Here is a 13,033-nt window from a genome sequence, read left to right as displayed (position 1 = left end):
CAGGGCTTAGGAGGGGAATAAAAAGACAAAATGCCTTTGCTGCTCTCATCCCTCCCTGATAATACCCCTTCTGTTTTTCTTTTCTCCTTTTCTCTCGTCTATAAGTAGATACTGTCCGAAATGCCAGCGGAAAAGCGACACCTCCGCTTGCTGTGTATCTCAGATAGACCGAGCGGGAGCAGGGGCTGAAAAGACAGCTTTAGCTACTGGGCCTATCTCCACTCCTCTCTCTGGCTGGATGGAAGCTTGGAGTGGAGGGGGGCGGAGGGCTGGGGTGTGTTGGTTAGTGTTTGGGAAGAGAATAGAGGGTGTGAGAGGCATGATATACTGAGCTGGCCACAGATTTTGCAGAATCTTACACTCTGAAAAACTTTGCCTGCGGATCCCTTTCCTAAGCATGAGAAACCTGTTTCAAGGATGTTTACCAGGTGCCACCCATATGTGGAGGTTGCCAGTGCCTTCCACCAAACTCCACATATTTTTAGCTTGTGATTGCTGTTATTCTACTACTGTATGCCACGTTGCGGCAACAACTCTTCCTGTCAGCTGGTTGATTGTGACAACTTAGTTAACTACAGATTTGCAACACATTGGAACTTCAGCTTTGAACTTCTCTTTACATATGTACAGCTGTTGTTATTTTGGCTATGAAATGTTTTCCTCACCTCATTAGTGTGTATTGAGTAGAATTAGACCCATTAACGTCAGTCTGTGTTGACAAGGCTCCTTGATTGAGTTGTCTCAGGTTTTTGTTTGCTCTTTCTTGGTTTGTGTGTTTCCCAGTGTGGTAGCCACTGTTCGTACATACAGGTACAGTATGTTTGCAGTTTGAGTTTATTTGTACAGATGTTTGCAGTGCCCTGCATTGTGTTACTGTTTGCATTTGGGTTACTTTGAGTTTGTTGCACCAAAATAGCTGTTTACAAGTGTCTTTCCTGTATTTAAAGGACTTTGCCATTGTCTTCGTCTTTGTGTAGGTGCACCTAGTCTATTGTACTGCTACTGGATCCAGCGCCGCCGTTGCTGCTGCTGATAGAGAGCTTATTGAATGTGATTCTTGTTGTAGAGATGAGAGTTCATCTCGGTTGGCGTCTGTGGCAAAGATTTCAAACACAGAGAGGGTCCTTTACCTGCCTGCAGCAGACGCCTGCGAGTGATAAGGTCACCTTAGGACCCTGTATGGACCCCCTCCACCTTCACAGCATCCTCATCCTCCTCAGCCCACACAACCTCTCCCCTATAGTAAATCAAACCAAACAATAGAGGCAGATATCGGAGGGATTAGAGGTCAGGGGGTTGGGGAATGCGACATCTCTATTTCCAGGATCAATCTTCAACCGCTTGGTAATCTCAGGCCCCGGGCCCCACATACCTCCAGTGGTCTCTCTGGTGGGCTGATGGCATTGCCAGGCTGTCTGAGCTGGTCGTCCTGCTAGGTGTGTGTTGCTGATAGGATGGTGGGGGGCTGGAGTCATAACCTGGTGGTGTGAATGGATGGAGGAGCAGAGGAATAATTAACAATAGGTTCTCATCTTAATCCTCACTGATAAATGTGGAAATGCATGTGTATGTGAGTGCACACGTGTGACATTTCAGTTATGTGCATCTGCAGCATGTGTCTGTGTACTACGTGTGTACACATGTCCGTAAAGTTAGTTTTAATCTGTAAATTTGTAAATGCGAAATAACTTTGAGTTCTTCACAGCAAACTGAATATTATCCCCAAGTTCCCGTTGTTATCTTGTGTACACACATTTGTTTATTTGATACAGCCCCTCTCCACTACAGCACTTCTGTATATCAAAGACAGCAGTGCAGAGCGTAATTGAAAATGGCTACCGTGGAGAAAGGTCTCTCTCTGCTTTGACTGAGAAGAGGCAGAAAAAGCCCCATTCTCCGCTCCCTTCTTAGATCTATTTAAATAATTGAGGAGTAAACTGACAAATTAGGCACCTTTATGGACGCCCCTGGGCTCTCTCTGGGGTCCTTCACTTTCCCCAATACAAGAGAGTGCCACTAGGCACAGGATAATATCTCTGTGTGCTTTGAGAGGGAGGGGGTGGGGTGGGCCAGGAGGGGTTTCGCCAATCAAGCGGGCCACACTTCCTCCCCCAGGTTCTAATTTTGTGCCACATTAAAGAGCTCGGCCTCCATTTAGGACACAGAGAGGCATTTTCATAATTTGCCGGGTCTCTCGACTAGCTCGGGGTGCCTTTTTTCCCTTACTCTCTTGCCTCTCTCTCTCTTACTCAGTATCTGAATGGAAGGCCTGGGGAGGAAGAGGGGTAATTCATTCGTCTCCTTTCAACCAACCAGCTTCAGTTCTGCATAATGTTGCTGCTAGGTGTGTATAGCAGCTAATATTTATCTCTTTAATAATTCTCAGTTAGACCTGAATATTATTTCCAATATAAAGCCAACACTGCTTATTGTTAGCTCTACATAGAAAAGTGCCATTCATGTTTTGTTGATAGATTAAGGCTGATTCCCGTGCCTATATTTAGCCTCCTGAGATGAGTTTGACTGTGGTGGATATAATCTGTGACTGTGCAGCCATACAGCTGCGACTCTTGATAAAAATCTGTGATGCAGTATATGTACAATACATAATCTAGGTTAAAGTTGTTTCGTTTGTTTCTGCTGACACCATCCATTCATGTGCTACAGCATGCGTAAGCATTGATTCATATGTGATTGGTCACATAATTCACAGTCTCAGGGGGCATTTCATCGCTGACAGACAAGCTAATCTAAAATCCCCCAATTTACAAATGAAAATCCCACCATCCAATTGAGCTAATAGAGGGACTTGAATGGGATAATAAGATGTGGTGTAATACTGTGTAAAAAGCCTGTAATGTTGTGTTGGTGTAAGAGCCTGTGTGACTGGATGTTTGACTGTTTGCAGTGATTATAGGGGCCTGCGGGCCTGGCGACGACTCCGTGGCTGGGACAGGGAGCTTCTCCCTGGGCAAGGAGATACGCCTGTCTGCCCCTTCTGCTGGAGCTACAGGGACCAGCATGTCAGGAGGGAGAGTGCTCCCTGTGAGTGCTCTCCCTCTCTCTTTCACTCTCTGTCTCTTCCTGTATGTGTCTCTCCCGTTCGTTGCCGGTCTTGCTGGGTCTGTACTATTGCAGTGCTTGCAGATGTGCACAAACAAGGGAGGATTAAAGCAAAACGAATCTAAACAGACAAATGGAATTAGAGTGATGGGTGTCGGTGGGCTGGTTCACAGTGATAAACATAATGATGCTCAGTGTGTGTGTGAGTGTGTGTGTTCCTGTGTCTGGGGGATTATCAGTGGTTAGGTGTGTGGTGTGTATGGCTGGGTGACTGCTTCTGGGTTTCTTTGTGTGTTTGCCTATCTGTCTGTTTTTGTAATTATGTGTGTGTATATTTACTCTGTCTCTAGTTGTGTGTTTGATAAATCAGTTATTCCATATTGCCTCACAAAAACAAGTCTCTGCGCCCTCTGCATGTCTGTGGATACGTTTCTGTGTTTTTGTCAGGGTCATAATTTTTTTTCTTATTGTTTAAATTTGTACTGTGCGGCTGCTACTTTCACCTGCTTGTGTCTAGTGGGCATCTTCACACAATATCGGTGTAACTAGAAAGATGATGACACGTTCTTGGTGAAAGTGTGAATATGAAGCTTTGCCGTTTATGTGCAGATGTGTTGTTTTCTTGTGCCAGGGTTCTGTGTTTATGTGCTGAGGAGGTCAGGAGTGTGGACGAAGCAGCAGGGGGGCAGCGATCAACAGTCTGGGGCTCCCCTGCAGAGGGGCTCTGGGATTAGGGCTAAACCCTGCCCTGCCAGATGGGCACAACACATCCCCAACATCGCACACCAGAACCAGCACCTTTAGGTCTGCTGTCACCCTGCCCCCCCCCCCCTTCTTCTGAGGTAACCATTCGGCTGACACTGGAGGTTAATAAAAGCACACTCGCATGATCACACTGAATTTTGTGTTAAAGATTTTCTTATTTTTTTAATTTAATGTGGTTGGATTTCAGACTTGGCATTTGCTATATCAGCACTGACACAGATTAGCTTACTAAATGAGACAGTTTTGTGACGTTATGAACATATCATTAATCATCTTTTCACAGGACGTCAAAGGAAGGCAGCAGGAGACGGCTGAGATGAGGTGCTCTTCAAAGTGTCAGGTAGTGGACAGTTTGGCCAGTCAGCAAGTTCAAGGGTATCGGAAATGAAACTTACAAGTTGTTTTGATGTGCAGTATTTCAGAGCCACAGGCAACACTGAAATGATAAAGTAAGTGTGTGTTGGAAAGTGTGTACGCGTGTAGATTGGTGGCTCAGGCATCAGCAGTGGGTTGATTGCTTCCTGCTTGACTTTATCACACACAGCTACTTTCAAATATTATTGATAGTATTAAATGTAGGAGTTTATTAGAACATATTATTTTGTTTTGGCTCCTGATTGTTTCTCACTTAAAGACATTTGTCTTTAGTGACACTTCAGTTGCTGCTATTGGGGCATAAACTGGGATTTTATTATAAAGAGTAGAATGTTTGATAGTTACCACAGAAACTTGCGGTTGCATTCGTACTGTTTCATTAGCTTTACTACTATTGTTATTCATTTTGGAATAACCTGTTTGAAAAAGCATGCTAGAGGCCAGTAGAGGCTGTGGGTTAAACTAATCAAACGAGTCAGTATTTGTAAGCTTAGATCCCCACAGTCTTGCTAGCAGGGCTACAAATACTCTTTTAAAGAAAACGTGTACGTGTTCGAACACAGGGCTGTGCGACATCAACCTGCTCTAAGTCTTTGTGATACGAGCCCACCTGGATCTGTTTTCCACTGGTTCCCCAGCATGACTTAGGAAATCGTCTCTGTGTTACTAGAAAGCAGATTACATGAGACAAGTGTACAAACAAATAAAAGATTACAGGCTGTGAACATGTTTCAGTCTAATGCCCTTTCAACAAGCAGTGCTCAGCACAATGCTTTTCCCTCCCCAAGCTAAATTTGGATTTCCCCTCTGATGTGAAGGCCTGCTGGCCAGCTATGTCTTCCACCAAGAGCACAACCTCTGTAATGACAGTGTTCCACACGACTGGCCTGTCTCCTCTGCTGGTATTAGTTAGGCTTTGGAGTTCAAGTGACTACGGGGTTTAAACACGGATTTTTTTTTTTTTTAAAAAAAGGGGAAGAAAGACTCGCTGTTGTTCTTGAAAAGCTGTGTTTATCCAGGATTAGAGACACCAACATGTTAATAATTGTTTCTCACAGAACTGCAAAGAAGCACTTTCCTGTAATCCCCTAATCAGGCATTACACCTCTGAGCGAAGCCACAACGCAGGCGCGTGGTGTCTATGACGCAGCACGCCTACACTGTGTAATACACCCACAGCTTCCCCAACACCACACCCACTATGTACAAAAGCACCTGCTCTATTCTTCTCTTTTCAAATCGACTTTCCTGCACCCACCTCATCTGTTCGCCACTCAGGATAAGTCGTGACAATCATATTTGCTTTCTCTATTTTATTTTCTTCTCTGTTTTTAATGTGAATGAATTAGATGTTCTCCATACATCTGTCATTCATTCTGCCTGTTTGTAAGAGTCAAATGTTCGGAGGTGAAAAATACATTCACTCAAGCACATTTCTTAGTGAATTTCTGAGACACTCTTGCTTGAATAGTGAGCCTTTTGTGTGGCTTTATGCCTTCACTCCTATTGAACTATATTATATTGAACTCCTATCGCCATGTTTATCTGGCAGCTATGGTTGCTGACTACTTTATAGTGTAAAGATTTTTACAAAACTAAACAGTCTGCTTTGAGTTAAAAAAAGATTGTGTTGAAAATTAACTATTTGAAATATTAGGATTACATGCAAGCATAATTTAAATGTAGCTGTCATGTCTTTAGTAATAATAGCCTGATTATATACATGTAGATATTAGACTGACAGGAGGAACACCACTGTATGTGTACTTTTACTTTTGATAACTAGATTTTGTTGCTAATATTTTCTGCACGTGTTAAATTTTGGATGTGTGATTTTTGTCATGCAATGTAGTATTGCTAGTTTTCTTCAGTAAAGGGTCACGATGCCTTTTTTTGTTAGTGCTTAACACGTTACAAACATGCTGACATGTAGAATACAGTAGATAAGAGTATTCTCTGCAAGTGCAGTAATAACTTCTTGTTTCCTGGAAGTTGTATCTGGAGATTTGGGCTTTTCTCACCTCTTCATGGTCATTTTTTATCGGTCTCTCTGTGAATAGAAACCTTTCAAAAGCCAAAGATTTTTTTTCCAAACCAGTTTGAAAGTAATTTCCGTGACCTGAGCATGTGGAACGGCGAGAAGGTGGAATGTAGCTCCTCTTGTGATGCTGTCAAGGTCACATAGTTTGATAGTTGCTGGTCAGCGTGTCTCCTGTCCTCTGTAGTACAGTGGCACGAGGTCAGACATAAGGCCACTGTACATGCTGAGATAATGATGAGTCCGAGGTCGGTGATGTTGAACACTGGTTCACAACACAGTTCTGGGAATGTGAGGGGCAGTCACATGGTGGTTGTCCACATGGAGGCAGTTGGTTGGCGTTAATAAGTTTATTATATACACAAAATGCTTTAAAAAGCAGCAGTATTTTTATGATATAGTCTATGATACACCGTGGGTTTTTTCTGTTTGTTCATCGATATTGGTTTGTTCTGCCCCACACAGATGCCTGTTTGTCCACGTTTGCTTGTTTAAACCAGTCCATGCAGTGTTCCTGTCTTTTCATTTTCTCATGCAGCCTTTGCCGCTTTGAAATTTCCTTTTGTGCCCATTGTTGGTGTCGAATGTTTGTTGTTTGTTGTCCCCCCCTCGGTCTCTGTCCCCCCTCGGTCTCTGCCCCCTGTCTCCTTGCAGGGCCTGGTTGGAGAGTGTGATGAGGGGATCGGCAGGGATTAACCTGGGGAATTTAATTAGTGGAGCTGTCGTCTCTGCCCTTAACATTTCAATCTCCCTGGGCTGTGCTGGCGGTGCTGGAGCTGGACCTGTGATGGCCAGCAGCTGCGGAGGGAGGCAAGGGGGGAGATGTCGAGTTCAGAGGCAAGACACGTGTTTAACAAACAGATTAGTCAAGCATCCTGGTGGAGGGAGGTGATGGAGAAAAGAGGAAGATGGAGAGAGGCTATCTAAAAGCGTAAAGGTCATCTTTTGGCCTGAGCACGCCATTATTATTATAACGAAACATCTAGACTTTAAAACATCGTAATAACCAACTGTGGCCATGAGAGGGGGCACTTCTTTTTTCTAGTCAGTTAATAGACTCAGCATTGGCTATGATAGCTACAATAATTTAGATTAACTACAGTTTTGGTGATACAGGGTGTCCCCAAAAAAAAAAAACTGACATCATTTTTAAAGCAATTATCTTGAAAACTACTAAGTCTAGCTCAATGGAATTGAACAGTTTAGGTGTTGAACATCATAAGTTTATTATGGGGCTGAGTCTAAATTTGTTTGCCAGTTGGTGAAGTTTTTCCAAATTTTGCGTTGAAGACACACTGCTCAGTCTTGGGTGACTGTGTGCGAGCGTATTCCAAGACGCAAAATGACTTCTCTTTGGGAGTGAACGGCATGGCTCAACCGGAACACAGAACACAAATAAAACATTAAATATAAAATCTCGGTCTGTTTCCATACAGTCTGTGAAAATTTGAGGTTACTTCAGCAAGAATTGCTAAAATTATTGGCCTGTGAAATGATGTCAATTTTTTTGGGACACCCCGTACTTTCAAAAAAAGTGTGGGTTTTGGTATTTTTAAATAGCTTTTGGTTTGTGACCAAATTTGTCAATTTTGTCTTCTCATTTGAAGCCTTTTTTAAACTTATGAATTCAAAAGAAGCACATTTTGAAGTATAAATTAGCTTTTGAGGTCAAAAAGAAGTGGTAGACTTTACTTCCATTGCTTTAACCCGTTGCGCTTCAGTGTTCCGCCCGCATAACACTTTGAGGTCTGCATAAGCATTTCCTTAAATGTCTGAAGCTGCAAACGCAATTATACAAACACTATACACTGATGGAAAGCTTAGATTCTCATGAATCCGCCGGTATAAACCACTTTCAGATGTGATTACCACAGCGGGTAATATAAACACATTTGTCCGACAAACAACGAATATCCATCCGTCCGTTCTCTATACACGGCTTCAACGTACACAGCGCGACTCATATTTGCGGGTTCATTATTACACACAGATGAAAATATTCCACAAAAAACGGCCATAATCCAACTTTGGACATCCAGACGAAACAAGCCAGTAAAATATTTTGTCCAAAACATGTCTTGAAGTCGGTATATAATCCACGAATAAGTCGTTTTCAAGGAAATGCACCTCGCGATGCACGTCCAATATTCCCTGTATTTCTCATTATATTTTTATTTACAAATAAAATATTAGCGATTTTTTTTGTACTGAAAATGGCTAGAATTGACTGCGCCTTCAAAATATGAAAGAAACTGTGAAGAATATATATTATTATTGGATAACCTAACGTGGCCAATACAATTTTAAAATCTTATTTTTTGTGTACAGTTCCCCATGGCCTGTTTTGTTGGCCCAGCGGTGGTGTCATTATTAGGTATCCGCTGTGAGCTTGAGGTAATCACTATTCAATTCAAAGCTACACTATTGCATTGTAATCCTGATGCTAAACTCCCCATTACCCCATCTGGGACCCAACAACAGCCCACCCACCCCCCACCTGCCAAGCAAACACATACAAACACACACTCAAAGCAACTGAGGCTGTATGTTAGAAGTGCTGTCTGTCCCGTTAGCGCCTGCTCGGGGTGTCATGTCCAGCAAATTAAAAAAGCTGCTGCAGGAATGTCGCCAAGTCTCACAGGAGCAACCGGCACCCGTCCCTCTCACAGCGCTGACCCACTGGTCACTGGTGAATCCCCTGTTTGTATTCCACACACACACCCGACTCCAGGGAGCGGTCCCACAAGCCTCCTGTGGGACCGCTGATAATTTAAGTCAAACATTATGTCCCTGCTTGTTTGACACCCATTTAAAGCTTTTCAATCACACGTGTTTGCTACAGTCCATTGCCTCGCCTCAGAGTGCTATCCATGTCACACCCTTTGAAAGACCTAATCAATTCTGTTTGATCAAGTTCCTCGTGTCGAAACAATTGATTTTCTTCTGAATGAGGCTGGTAGACTGAAAATTCAGAATAGATTACATTTTTTTTGGTAGATTTGTATAAAAGTAGGTTTGTGGACTTGACTCCCCTCCCCCAGTGTGCCTCCCCCCTTCTTCTTCCCAGCATGCTCCTCCTCATTCACTGGTGACTAGTGTCAGTGTGCCTCTAATTAAGGACTCTTAGAGAGCTATGGAGCATACTCATTAATGAACTGTAGCATCTTTACTGTCCATGGAGTGAGAGAGGAGGGGTGGATTCGGTTTGAAGGTCTGCTGGCTTCATGGATCGCAGTTCAGTTGGTGTCCAGAAGGCCAAGAAAGTTAAAGACATAACATTTTACTTTAATAACAATCAATTTTATGTGTAGCTTGACACTCTGTACTTTGACTTTTAGGTATTTTTTGACGTCGGGTGTTCCCTAGTTGTTGGCTTATTCTTATGTGTTTACATTCCCCCCCCCCCCATGTTTTTGTAATTTCTCATTAATTATGATCTGTTAGAAGTGATCAGAAATTGCTCGACCCGACCATGTTGCGTCCCTGCCCCATGCAACGGCAATAACAACAACAAAGAAAAATGCCAAATGCCCCCCTCCATGCCATTTGTTTATTCCGTTTTCATGGAAATGCTAAACAAAACAAATGGCTGTGTTTGTCTTTATGAAAGTAGGCCAAACAACCGCTGACAAACAAGAGGGGGAGTTGTAGGTCAGGGCGCCACAAGCCATGTGTAACCGTGCCTGGTGAGAGAGCATGACACGCTGTAGTAAGCCACAATAGACACAATAACATACAAACACGCCTGCCAGAATGATGTAACGTTGTCTAGACTAAACAAAAGCACGTGTGGAAAAAATGCATTTTTTTGGACCAGGCGCACAAGGAGTGGACAAAATAATAGAAAACTATATGAAAAGATGTAAACATTATTAAAGTTATAAAAATGTGGTAAATATATCTAATCAGTTATAGATGGACAATTTTAAAGTAGAACCAGATATTTAACAGAGCAATAAAGAAGTCAAATACAGAAGTTGGTGGTCAGTAAAATGTTACTGATTCATTGGAGTGATGAGAACAGTTATGATTTCATTCACAGGAGCCTCATCTGTAAGACCAGCAAACAGACATATCTTGATCTTAATAACATAAAAGCAGGACATCTGATGGGTTTACATTTCCAGAAATCATGAACCATTACACATCATGGTACATCTGTTATGTTATAATACCCTTCTGCAGATTGTTAAACATGAACTTAAGCACCTTCCATCTAATTTATACATCATCAGTCTTTAAGAAAAAGCTTTTTTTTTAATAAAACACAAAAACAGCAGCCTGTTGCATGGAGTTCAGGACTTGTGTCGTCAGCATTGTAAGGAGGATGAAAAAGCTCGATGAGGTGATCTGAATTCACATTTGAGAGATGGAGCATGTGTTTTGTTCTTTGTAATCAATTATTACACATAGTCACTGTCATATTCTTGACAGTTCAAATCTTGTTGCTTGGCTTCTCACAACTGAACCTCAATATAACAAGGTTGTTAAAGACCACCAGCCACTGTCTTTGCGCCTCGTCACAGTTTGAATCGTCTGTTACGTTACCTCATTTTTCCCTGCTGACCCCAGAGGTCAAGATCCTCACAGCCTGGACCGGCTCGACTTGACCCGACCTCGCTGACCTGACCTCAATACTTCTGTCGTGTCAAAGCGTTGTTCTGCACTCGACTTCATAAAATCACAGAGCAGCACAGTCACTGGGGAACTCTGCGTCCGCTGGTAGCGACTAACCATCGCGTGTTTGGACTGATGAATGTTATTGATCTGTGAAGTGATACGAGTGAACAAGTGCAGACCCAGGATAGGAGTTTTGACAGAATATAGAGTAGAATGTAAAACCCAGTGTAGTTTAATAAAAGAAGTGATCAAGAAAATAACTATTTGGAAAATATATACACGTGCATAAAAACTACTGTACTTGATTTAAAAATGCTATGCAATAATAGGAGTTAAATTAAAGTGAGATGGATTCTTAAAACTTAATTGGAAGATCAGTTAAATTGTTGACCTGTAGTTTTAAATTAGTTATCAATTAGTTAGAGAATGTTGTTTTTTTTGTCTGTGAAGTTCTGAAAGGTTTTTTTATAGCCTTAATTAGTACCGAGACACATTATAATTAGTCCTAAGTACATGGTTGTTCACTAGAAGGCTAAGCAGAGAAGTTCTGAACACTACTGATAAAACTCATAAAATAGCTTCTTTCTTGCATGTTAACCCTTTAAAACCCGCCATTATGCAAGTCCGCCAGGACATATTTTTTACATTTTTACATGCTGCAATGCCATTTTTTGGAGTATTATTATTTGCTTTACATCAAAATAACCCTTATATCCCAAATTTTAAGATGTATTGACTCATGTCTTAACTACTACAAAAAAGGCTTAAAAGTGCAATGAAACTTAAAAAAAGAAAATGTTTTTGTTTTTTTCACATATTTCAAAATACAGAAATTGCATAGCTGTATCCCTCAAATTTGTAAATGTAAATAAAGTGCACAATATCCTTTTGAACCACAGGAAATTTATTTGGAGTCTGTACATCACTTGCTTTTTGAGATTTTCAATTTTGTAACCTGGAAAAAAAACGAAAATAAGCAAAACTGCAAAATTTGCAGAGAGACAACATTAACAATGAGTGAAGAGCATATATTAATGGAATATATTAAGTTTCGTTAGCAGCAGAAGTTGACCTGGTATTACTTGGTGTATTCAAGTGCAGACCTCATTTCATTATAATAGATGCGATTGTTTTTAAGTGCCCTCCCTCCACCTCTTACACACATCATACTCTTTGTCTGTTTGCCCCCTCGTCTGGCATAATACCTCAGGTTAGACACACGCACACACAACACACAACAGATGCCCCCTGACGCTCACTCGCATAAAGTGGGCACGTGATCGCCGGCCCCGGGTCCACCGGCCTGCCAGCCTCATGGCATTGTGTTCCCCTCGGGCAGGCAGCCGGCCTCCCTAAATACCCTTTTGTCTTGGGTTGGATAACAAAGCAGTGGCCAAGCCGCTGGTGTGGCACGCGCACAGCCACTCATCCCCCTGGTCTGTGACCCAAACAGGTGGATAGGAGGGAAGGGCTGGTGGTGGCGAGGAGGAGGAGGGGGAGGGGAGAGAAGAGGCTGCATCTGTCTCCCCCCAACACTCAACGACTCCCTGGGTCAGCCACTGCTCCATATGCTCTCAGGAGAGAGAGGGAGGCACGCATGTAAACCCCAGACTAACAGGTGGAGGGGGGGACAGAGTGAGGGGATTAGGAGAGGTAAAATTGATCAGAGAAGGATTTTGAAAACTGTCAAATTAGCTGTATGAGAAGAAAGAGAGAGATTTGACTACCCCCGGAAGATATTCTTAACCCTTAAGCCCGTGTTAAGCTTTTTGGGCTACATTATGAGAAGCAGTCTTGTGTCGTCGGCCATATTGGCTCTCAGGCCCCGGAGCATCGTGTCTTCAACAGGCAACTGTTGCTGTGTTTCTCTGCCTCTGTTCTCAAGCCAGATAATCATTGGTGCTGTGTTATTATGTGAGATATTAAGTCACCATTTATTCACTTCCTCACAGCATGAAGCCTCGACGGCATCTCATTAATGTGTTGATTGAAACTTGAGTTTTCTGAGATATTCTAATTAAACAATAACACAAGTGAAGCATCTTTGAGCCATCGGATGAGGAATTCTGGGGATTTTGTGAGGTGAGCCTTGAATCAGCTCAGTAGAGGAACTGTGCCGGTCCTTGATACGAGCAGACTCCCTGCTATGGAAGATATTTGCTCTGTGGATAT

The sequence above is a fragment of the Acanthochromis polyacanthus genome, chromosome 1 (genome assembly GCF_021347895.1).
Source record: "Acanthochromis polyacanthus isolate Apoly-LR-REF ecotype Palm Island chromosome 1, KAUST_Apoly_ChrSc, whole genome shotgun sequence".
NCBI classification, from domain to species: domain Eukaryota; kingdom Metazoa; phylum Chordata; class Actinopteri; family Pomacentridae; genus Acanthochromis; species Acanthochromis polyacanthus.
This window is presented reverse-complemented; position numbering follows the sequence as displayed.